This window comes from Protopterus annectens, chromosome 4.part0 (assembly GCF_019279795.1).
Source record: "Protopterus annectens isolate FY-2018-M chromosome 4.part0, PAN1.0, whole genome shotgun sequence".
Taxonomy (NCBI): Eukaryota; Metazoa; Chordata; order Ceratodontiformes; family Protopteridae; genus Protopterus; species Protopterus annectens.
The window spans coordinates 1,592,384,397-1,592,395,245 of NC_056733.1; positions in this window are offsets into that span (position 1 = coordinate 1,592,384,397).

Here is a 10,849-nt window from a genome sequence, read left to right on the forward strand (position 1 = left end):
GAGTGTCTGAGCTACACGCACTTATAGCTGTGGAACCCTTCATTATTTTTCATGCTGACAGGGTCTCCCTCAGGACTAACCCTTCCTTTATGTAAAAAGTGGTGTCCAGTATGTCTCTCAACCAATCTATCCATTTGCCAACCTTCTTCCCTAATCCTCAAAATAAAGGGGAAGGATCCTGCACTCTTTGGATGTGCACAGGCATCTCAAGAGTCTACTTGGATAGGACTAAAGCCTTCAGGAAAGCTGACCAGTTACTAGTCAGTTTTGCACCAGGGGCAGAGGGCAAGGCCATTTCAAAACAAACAATTTCCAAATGGATAGCACACTGTATCCATTTCTGCTACAAACACCATGGGAAATCAACCCTTGAGGGGGTTAGAACGCATTCCACTAGGCAGCTTCTACCTCTGCAGCATTCCTCAGGGGAGTCCCTACCAGTGACATTCTGGAAGCTGCTACCTGTAGTTCTGTGCACACCTTAACCAAACATTGCCACCTACCTATATTTTCTAAATCCAGGGCGGGTTTTGCAACAGCAGTCCTGCAGGGCATACTAGCCAGCCCCAACTCTTCTTGACTGCCTCCACCCTTTGTTCAACTTTGGGAATCAACCCAAATGTGATGACTGCAACAGTGAAACATGAAGAACATAGTACAGTTGTGTACACTTACCATAAATGTAGATGTTTGAGTGTATTCACTGTTGCAGTCCTGGTTTCCCACCCTCCAGCCCCCTTGTCTCTCTCTCTCCTCTCTTTATCAGTTACTCACCCATTACTGGGTTATTGGTATTTACTTTTTACTGGTGGTGTTTTTCCCACCATAATTTTGCTCCCTATTTAGGGGGCTCCTGACATTTGGGGCAAGATAAACTAATGTAATGGTGTTGGCTGCCTATTTTTATACCCCTAACGACCTGACGTCAGTACTGAAGCGACAGCAACCGACGCAGAAATATTAAGTCTCTGGTATTCAGGCTGATTGAGGGCTACCTGCAGGCAGATAACCTAAGTGTGATGACTACAACAGTGAATACACTCGAACATCTACATTTATGGTAAGTGTACACAACTGTACTTTTTTGGTGTAACATGAATACATGCCAGTTTAATCCTTTTCCCTTGGCATTACCTCTTACTATCACAAGTCTGTCATTGTTCTTGTTTTTCCTTTTCTGTTACTACTGGAACCCCTCTAGCAATCATATTTATAACACCCCTTTACTTTTGCTCCTGATATTCTTTGTCAAAGTCACATGCTGATTTTTTATCCAAATGTCAGTTGCAGCATCTTTCAGTATTACTGTTTGCACCCTACATTTCTTAATATAATTCAGTCCTTTTTTGTCTATACCCATAAAGCCATTTACATTCTGTAGTAATATGGACAGAGTAGCAAAATGGTAGAAAGCTATTACTTGCACCTGTTTTCTGGCACAGTTCTTTCAAATGCGTCTTTCCAACTTTTGGCTTATGTGTGTGTACTAATGTTTGTCAGGCTGATCTTTTATGCAGTTGCTTCTTACTTCCATTTGAATCTATTTCACATTTTTGCTTCAGTGAAAACACTAATAAGTAAATTAAAATTCCAGAACCATCCATCCCCCTAACTTAGAATAAACATACAAAACTATGTACACATTCAACAAATGAAGTTTACTCCTCCAGATAAGAGTAGTGGTCTGAAATATATGGCTGCACCTACAGACATTACCTAATTCAAAGTTAAGGTTACCCATGCTAAAGTGCTTTTTACAGCCTGTGTTCCAACTTACATTTGCTATCTGTCCTTTTTTATTTGTATTCCCCATCCAGATGTGTAAAACTACTTGCAATCATTTCAGTAAACAATTTTTAACCCTAAGAAAGTGTACTAGCTACCTTTAAATAAATGTTTGCGTCCTGTTTTGTTAAATGCATTAAAGTATTAAGATTGCTGGGGAGGCTAGTACTACATATTCCCTTCCCACAGTTTCAAACTTTGTTTCACTGAACTGCGTGTTCCTCATCATCATCATCTTTCGGCTGTTCCCATTAGGGGTCGCCACAGCGGATCATCTGTTTCCATTTCTTCCTCTCCTCTGCATCATGCTCTTTCACACCAACCGTCTGCATGTCCTCTCTCACCACATCCATGAACCTTATCTTAGGCCTTCCTCTTTTCCTCTTACCTGGCAGCTCCATCCTTAGCATCCTTTTCCCAATATACCCAGCATCCCTCCTCAGCACATGTCCAAACCAACGCAATCTCGCCTCTCTTGCTTGGTCTCCAAACTGTCCAACCTGAGCTGACCCTCTAATATACTGATTCCTAATCCTGTCCATCCTAGTCACACCCAGTGCAAATCTTAACATCTTTAACTCTGCCACATCCAGCTCTGACTCCTGCCTTTTCGTCAATGCTACCATCTCCAACCCATATAACATAGCTGGTCTCACTACCCTCTTGTAGACCTTCCCTTTCACTCTTACTGGTACCCATCTGTCACAAATCACTCCTGACACTCTTCTCCACCCATTCCACCCTGCCTGTACTCTCTTCTTCACCTCTCTTCCACACTCACCATTACTCTGAACTGTTGATCCCAAGTACTTAAACTCATCCACATTTACCAACTCTACTCCCTGCATCCTCACCATTCCTCTACCGTCCCTCTCATTTACACACATATATTCTGTTTTAGCCCTGCTGACCTTCATTCCTCTCCTCTCTAAAGCATATCTCCACCTCTCCAGGGTCTCCTCAACCTGGTCCCTACTCTCACTACATATCACAATGTCATCTGCAAACATCATAATCCACGGGGCCTCCTGTCTAATCTCATCTGTCAACCTGTCCATCACCATGGCAAATAAGAAAGGGCTCAGAGCTGACCCTTGATGTAATCCCACCTCCAACTTAAACGTATCTATCACTCCCACTGCAGTCCTCACCAATGTCACACTACCCTTGTACATATCCTGTACCACTATTACATACTTCTCTGCCACTCCCGACTTCCTCATACAATACCACAACTCCTCTCAAGGCACCCCGTCTTATGCTTAAGTCCACAAAGACACAATGCAACTCCTCCTGACCTTCTCTGTATTTCTCCAACACTCTGAGCAAATATTGCATCTGTACTGCTCTTTCCTGGTATGAAACCATACTGCTGATCACTAATCATCACCTCCCTTAACCTAGCTTCCACTACTCTTTCCCGTAACTTCAAGCTGTGACTGATCAATTTTATCCCTCTGTAGTTACTGCAGCTCTGCACATCACCCTTATTCTTAAAGATCGGTACCAATGTTCCTATACATTTTAATGTTACATTTCTCTTAGGAAAGAGTGTTTAGAACTCTCAAGATTGCTTGCACCTGCTGGCAGCTCATCTCCAGCTGAAAGCATTACTTCAGAACTCATTGATGGAAATTTTTGGTTGTCATCTTTGTATTGTTTGTATGGCGGGCAGCACATACTTGACAGTTGCACAGTGAAAACTGAATCCCAGGTTAATTTCCAAGATGTGTATGTACTCGTGCAGCTTGTCAGGTAAGTATACATTGTAAAACTCTTGGGTGTACCCAAGTCCTGGATTTTGAGATGCAGTCACTGAGCTAGATAAAAGAAAAGTAGAAAATGCAAAAAACTGACCAGAGATGACTCTTAACAGCCTGCAACAGAATTTAGTTACCCTTTGTGATCTGACTTCAAATGACGTGTGCATTTGATAAATGTATTTTTTTCTTCTACGATACCCATCGCAGCATATTTCTGAAATATCCTCCATTTCTGCACTCAGTGGCACCCACCTCCAATGAGGCACAAGTTGAGAGATCGTATACATGACTGTATGTTCATCCCCTATACTGCCAGCTTTTTACTGCTACCTACGTTGTTTGGATGTAAGTGTTAATGTACGATATGATGTCCTTATTCCTCACTGATGCGTTATGGATCTGATCCAACTCTGGCACATTTTCCAAACTTCAGATGCCAGTCTTGAGCTCCTCCCTCTTCCCATAGTGCAACACACTACCTCTAACTCCTCAGATCTCATCTGCCGCCAGTTGGCATCAGACAGCGGATTCCCAGTCGCGGGTTGTAAGAACTTTTATTTACTTATTTATCTAAAAATTAAGAGGTACTTTTATTTCTCCAGTTCTTCTATCCTCCCTCGGTGGCACTTTGTGCCTTATATAGGTTCATAGGTTGGTACTAGGCTATCAGCCCTAGGGCCTATACAAGCCTAGCCATAACAATTCCCTGGCTATTTCTTCCCACATTATTTACTTTCCTGGACCCCTGTCTAGCAGGGCGACTGACGTGATCCCTGGGGTGAATTTCCTTTCTCCCATCCAAATGTCAAGGTTCCTCTTGAAGAGGTCCAAAGAGGCACTCTGCTTGACATGTATGGGCAATCTATTCCAGAGTCTGGGGAGTCTCTGGGTCAGGAACCTATCCCTCCAGCATGTTTTGTTTATTGTGATGACAAGGTTTAGATCCCTGGAGCGTGTAGCTCTGAGGGATTGGGATTTCTTTAAGTGTAGCATGTCCAACAGCTCTGGGTTTGACAATGCCTTGTATGTTAAGCAGAGATCGCCTCTGAGTAGACGATATGCGACAGAGTATAGCTGGAGTTTTTTAAGGCGGTCAGCGTAGGGCATCTGCTTTAGGCCTGTGATTCTTTTAGTGAGGTATTTCTGTGGCCTTTCCAGTTGTTGCAGATGTCTTGAGAGGTACATACCAAATGGGGCGTTGTATTCTATAATGGGTCTAATGAGGGATGAGTACAGTGGGACAATGACCTCCTTTTTTCTGGATGAAAAGCCCTTCGTGATGAGGTGTGCCACATAGAAGGATTTCCTGACTGTTGTGGCGATGTGGTTATCGAAGGTGAGACCACTGTCCACCTGTGTCCCTAAGTCTCATCACACTTTCTGTGTTTAGTCTACTGCCACCTATATGGTAATTCATGGATACATGTTTTTTCCCAAAGGGGATAACAATACATTTCTTGGCATTGAGCTTGAGCCCATGGCTCTGGCACCAAGCATCTGTTTCTGTAAGGCCATTTTGTAGAGTATCCACATCATTTGGGGATTCAATAATGGCTCCCAGTTTGCAGTCATCTGCAAACTGTGTTAGCCAGAGTCCCTTAGTGTTGACCTGTACTTCAGAGAAGTAGATGCCAAACAAGAGCGGCCCCAGGACTGAACCCTGAGGTACTCCACTTGTCTGGAGCTGGATTTGGAGTCGGCTACTTTTACAGTGTGGGTTCTATCAGTAAGCCATTTAGCAACCCATTGGGTGACATAGGGATTAATACCCAACTTAGTAAGTTTATCTATGATTCCAGAGTGGGGGATGGTGTCAAAGGCCTTGGCAAGGTCTAGATAGGCTGTGTGGACCACCTTACCCTTGTCCATGGCTCTGGAGACTGATTCAATCAGGTTCAGGAGACAAGATCGGCCCTTCACAAACCCAAACTGGGTGGGGTCCAGTGTTTGAAGGTTGACAATGTCTTTGTTTATAAGTTCCATGATAATACGCTCCATGGCCTTGCAGATAAGGCTTGTCAGACTGATGGGACGGTAGTTTCTGGGATCCAAGGTGGATCCCCCCTTGTGGATTGGGATAACTGTAGCTCTGCGCCACTCAGTGGGCACGAAACCTGAGGTGAGGCTATGATTAAACATGACACTTAGGTGAGGTGCCAGTTCATATTGTATGTACCCTTTAGGTTCCCTTTCATCTATTGTAAGATAACTTTTGTAATTTGGCAGTCTTTTGCATTCCCCTTTCCTCTTCTGGGTTTTACGGGGGCTTGTGTGACTAGTTTTCCTGAACCCATTCTTCCTTTTAGAGAGTTTTCTCTTCCTCGACTGCAGTTTAAAAAAAAATGGGAAGATGATCCTTTCCGCTTGTCCAGTCCTTCCTATTTTGATGGTGTTCCTTGTTTCTCTTGCCTGTAACTCTCAACTGTACATAGCAGTTTAATGTATAGCTTTGTATTACTGTGCAGTTTTTGCCGTATCCAGTTTCTTTTCTGGGCAAGTTTTTAAGGGCTGCAGTTATCAAGCAGCATCTTATGTCTAGAGGTATATTGGTCCGGAACATGCATTTCAAGTCATCCGTGCTTCTGGGGACTGGTGCGTCAGTACTGGTTCTGTGTGCTTCTATGCTGTAAAAAAAAAAAAAAAAAACTTCTTGCTGGTTTTCTTTGGGTCTCAACCCCCCCCCCCCCACCCATGAAAGATGTCCACCAGTATATCTTGAAGTGGTTGGATCAGACATCTCAGATCTGTATTTGTCAGTGCCCCCATCAGATCCTCAGTGTCTTCCAAATTTGACAGGTGAGGTTGAAAAGGTGCCACTTCCTTGGCTTCTTTCCATTGGATTCAAAGTCTTTGGATCCAACTGTATGATCGAGGCTGTGGGATAACTGCAACAGATAGCACAGCTGCTCTCACTCCTTCTCCACCTTTTTCTTCAGATCTTAAGACAGGATCTAATGCAAGCTACATATACAAGGAGAGCCATGTTCCTTTACTTGGATCCAGCTCTCTCAGATCCGACACCTGTGTGGTTTATCTTGAATCTGAGATGTTGTCGAATCTGACTTTTTTTTTTTTGATGTTCTCGCCCTAACAGGTGTCTAGCTAGCCAGCTTAATTCACCCTCTGCTGGATCCAAGGTACCCGGATCTGACCTATCACAGTTAATTGTAGATTGTGTATTTCAAAGGCAGAGAAAGGAAAAATCATAAGAAAGATATAGGGGAAGCTTTTCTGTTGCTGTCTTTTAAGCTTTGGAGCAGTTCTGCTCCAGTACTGCCCTCGGTTGCATTCCACACCCATGGTTTGGCCCCCCCGAGAGAACTGGGCTTTTTCCAGAGCCAATGTTTTCAGGCCAAGAGCCGTAAACCTGGTTACATGCTTCTTTGAATTAGTCCCCCCCCCCACTCACCCAGTTGGATTAATGGAAGGTTTGATCCTGTCTCATCCACTGAACGTCAAATATGGCACTATTTTAATATCAATGCACCTTGAAGGTGATTTTTTTTTTTTTTAGCACAAACCCGATCTTCCTGCTCTACATTCCTCCATGACTACATGGTAGTTGTGGGGTCTAAGCAGTCCAATGCTCTATCCCCAAAACTAAATAAATATGATACTGGGCTACAGTATACCATTGGGGTTTTACCTCCTCCCTTTCCTACTTGCCTCAACCCAGCCTCTCGAGACATGTTGGATCCTCTGAGATGGACCGTGTCAGACTTCTTGCCTAGTCCATACTCTGGTGTTTCCGGGGAAGTACCCGCTGAATCTGCTTGCCTGTTTTTAGGATGTGGGCATTCCTAGGAGACTAGGTATTGGAGCTTAGACTCCAGACGCAGAACCACATCTTCAAACAAACTCCTGATGGTGCTTCCTTAACTGCTTGTCTTTGGAGACAGTCAAGGACGTTTTTCATTTTTGTGGTATCTATCTATCTGGACCGGTATACTACAGTGTCTGAGTGCTAAGCATACTACCCAGAGATTCTGTTTTATTATTATCATTATTGTTATTGTTGTTGTTAGAGTAATCATACATTCAGTTGGTCACCCTGCTGCTTCTGTGCAAGAATGATTGAAGCTACTTTCCACCTTTTTGGCACTCAGTGCTTCAGAAGACATCTGTAATTCCTGCTGAGATGACATTCATTTCCAGTTTAGAGTTCCACTTTCAGATTCACCAGAGACTCCAGGATGTTTCTCCATATACATGGCAGTATTGGTTGGTCACCTGTGACTCAAAGGATTTTCAGGTGTCTCCATTTCTGAACGACTGCTCTCTCACTATCCCAAGCAGGTATCAATTGTTTCAAACCAGGGATTACCTGTTTCAAATATCCAGACCCCTGGACTTTTCTATAAATCTGTCAATCAAATTTATCCCATGCTCATATTTTGTCATTCATAATTTGTCACTCAAATTCCATAACCAAGTAGCTTCTTTGATTCTTCACCACATCACATCAATTAGGAATCAAGAATGAGTCTCATTGCCTTTCTCTTTCCCTCCTGCAAGTTTAGTTCTCCAAGTTCACAGCACTAATTACCCTCAGCCCCTCTCTGCTTTCTATATAACCATTTTACAGATGTCATTCTTGCTAGTGGAGACAATCCCACTTTCACTTTTTACACAAGCTGTTCCCCCAGTATCCTCATCTGCTTCCCAGCCAAAGTGGGTAGGTCGATCATGGAGCACCTTATCCTACCCTTCTGGGCAAGGAGGATTGGATGTGCCTGTACATTTACCCACACACATACTATTACATCAAATTATGCAGATGCTCCAGCAGGGAAAGGTGGTACACACAGCCTACCTAGACCTCGCTAAGGCTTTCAACACCATTCCCCATTCTGGTATTATAGACAAGCTCACCAGCCTGAACATAAACTCCTACGTCACAAGATGGGTTGCCAACTGTCTCACGGACAGAACCCACATGGTGAGAGTTGCGGGAGGTAGGTTCGACTCTAAACCGGTTACAAGTGGCATTCCCCAGGGATCAGTCCTAAGACCCCTGCTGTTCGGCATATACTTCTCAGAGGTACAGGCAAGCACAGGAGGACTATGGCTGACCAAGTTCGCAGACGACTGCAAACTAGGGGCTATAATTGACTCTCCGGCTGACACAGACATCCTCCAAAAGGGTCTCACTGAGCCGGATACCTGGTGTCAAAATCATGGCCTCAAGCTAAATGCCAAAAAGTGCATAGTTATCCCCTTTGGAAAAAAACAAAGTACCCACAAACTACCACATAGGTGGTAGTTCCTAAATACGGAAGACGTAATAAGGGGTCTGGCGACCCAAGTAGTTAGTAATCTCACCTTTGATAGTCACATTGCCAAAGTGGTTAGAAAGTCCTTCTACGTGGCCCACCTAATCATAAAAGGGTTCGCATCCAGATCAGAAGAGGTCATTGTGCCCCTCTACTCATCACTTATCAGACCCATCATAGAGTACAACGCCCCATTTGGGACGTAGCTTACAAGACACCTGCAACAGCTGGAAAGACCACAGAAGTACCTCACCAAGAGGATCACTGGCCTCAAACAGATGCCCTATGCAGCTTGACTGAAGAAACTCCAGTTGTACTCTGTTGCATACCGCCTACTCAGAGGTGATCTCTGTCTGACATACAAGGCCAATTCCAACCCAGAATTGATGGATATGCTCCACCTAAAGAAAACCTTATCCCCTCGAGCCACACGCTCTAGGGATCTAAACCTTGCCACAACAATAAATAAAATGTGCTGGAGGGATAGATTGCTGTCCTAGAGACTTCCCATGCTTTGGAACAAGATCCCAATCTACATTAGGCAGAGCTCCTCGCTAACACTCTTCAAAAGAAACCTTGACGAGTGGATGGGAAACAAAGTTTACGTCGGGGATCACTTCAGTGGCTCTGCTGGACAGAGGCACAGGGAACTAATCTAAGGGGGCGGCGAAAGCAAACACATTCTGGCTAGGCTTATAAATACCTTAGGGCAGATAGCCTAGTGTACCAACCTATTAACCTAAGTAACTAAAACACACTTTGCACTCTTGTTTTGACACCCTAGAAGCTTCTTGCAGGGCAGCAGTCACTGGATCTGTCATTAGAAGACCTGTATGGATTAAGGAACAACCCCTGTTACACCATGTCAAATCTAAATTGTTGGATGCCCCCTTGCACAAAGATAACTTATTTGGCACTAAAGCAGAAGAGGTCTTAAAGATGGAAGAAAAAGCAAAATCTATGCAAACAGTTAAAAATTTCTTACAGGTCCAGCCCCCTAGGTTCAGCAGGCATTTTCCCTCCTGCTCCGAATAAACAGGCCCAGCCTAGGCCCCATGGAAGCAGACCCCCCCCCCCAGATAGCAGCCCCAGGGAATGCAGAGATCTAAGCAGTGGACTACCTCCACTTCAAAATGAAGGAGTTCTAAACCACCCCCTTATGGTAAGAACTCACAATGACTCAGCTTCTCCTAACCTCCCCTCTACCCACCTTCACTTACCCCTAGGAAGAAAACTCTCCTTTCACTCAAGCACCTGGGCCACCATTACCAAGGGCAAATGGGTTCTGAACATTGTGTCTCTGGGATACAAAGTCTCCTTCCACACCCTTCCAACCCCAAAAGGGTTCCCAGATCTACCACCAAATCAGTGGACAAAGGCTCAAAAGCAAATCCATTTCTTACTCTCTTTGAGGGCAGTAGAGCACATTCCTGCAGAACAGATGGGCCAAGGCTTCTACTGCAGACTTTTTCTGATCCCTAGAAAAGAGGCCATCTGGCACCCCATCCTCAATCTATCCATTCTAAACACCTTCCTGGTGATCCCAAAATTCAAAATGCTCATACTCCAGCAGCTGCTACCCATGCTCTCCAAGGATGCCTGGCTACCCACCCTGGATCTAAAATAGGACTACCTCCACATTCCTATCAGGGAATCATGCAGAAAATATCTCTGCTTCAGTGCAGGATCTCAACACTTTCAGTTCTCTGCGCTTCCCTTTGCCTTATCTGCTGCTTCCAGAGTTTTGACAAAATGCCTGGCTCCGGCCATTGCCTTTTTCAAAGAAATATTAAAATTTACCCCTACTTAGATGACTGCCTTATTCAGGCAGACAGCCAGGAAAAGCTGCTCAATCACCTGGCCTTTGTAAAGAGCCTACTAACCTCCCTAGGGTACACAATCAATGAAAAGAAATCAAAACAGGTGCGCACCCAAAAGAAAATCTTCCTGGGAGCAAGTCTGGACACAGCATTCCAGATGGCATACCTTACACCAGACAAATTTTCCTCTCAGCCTACTTCTTTCAAC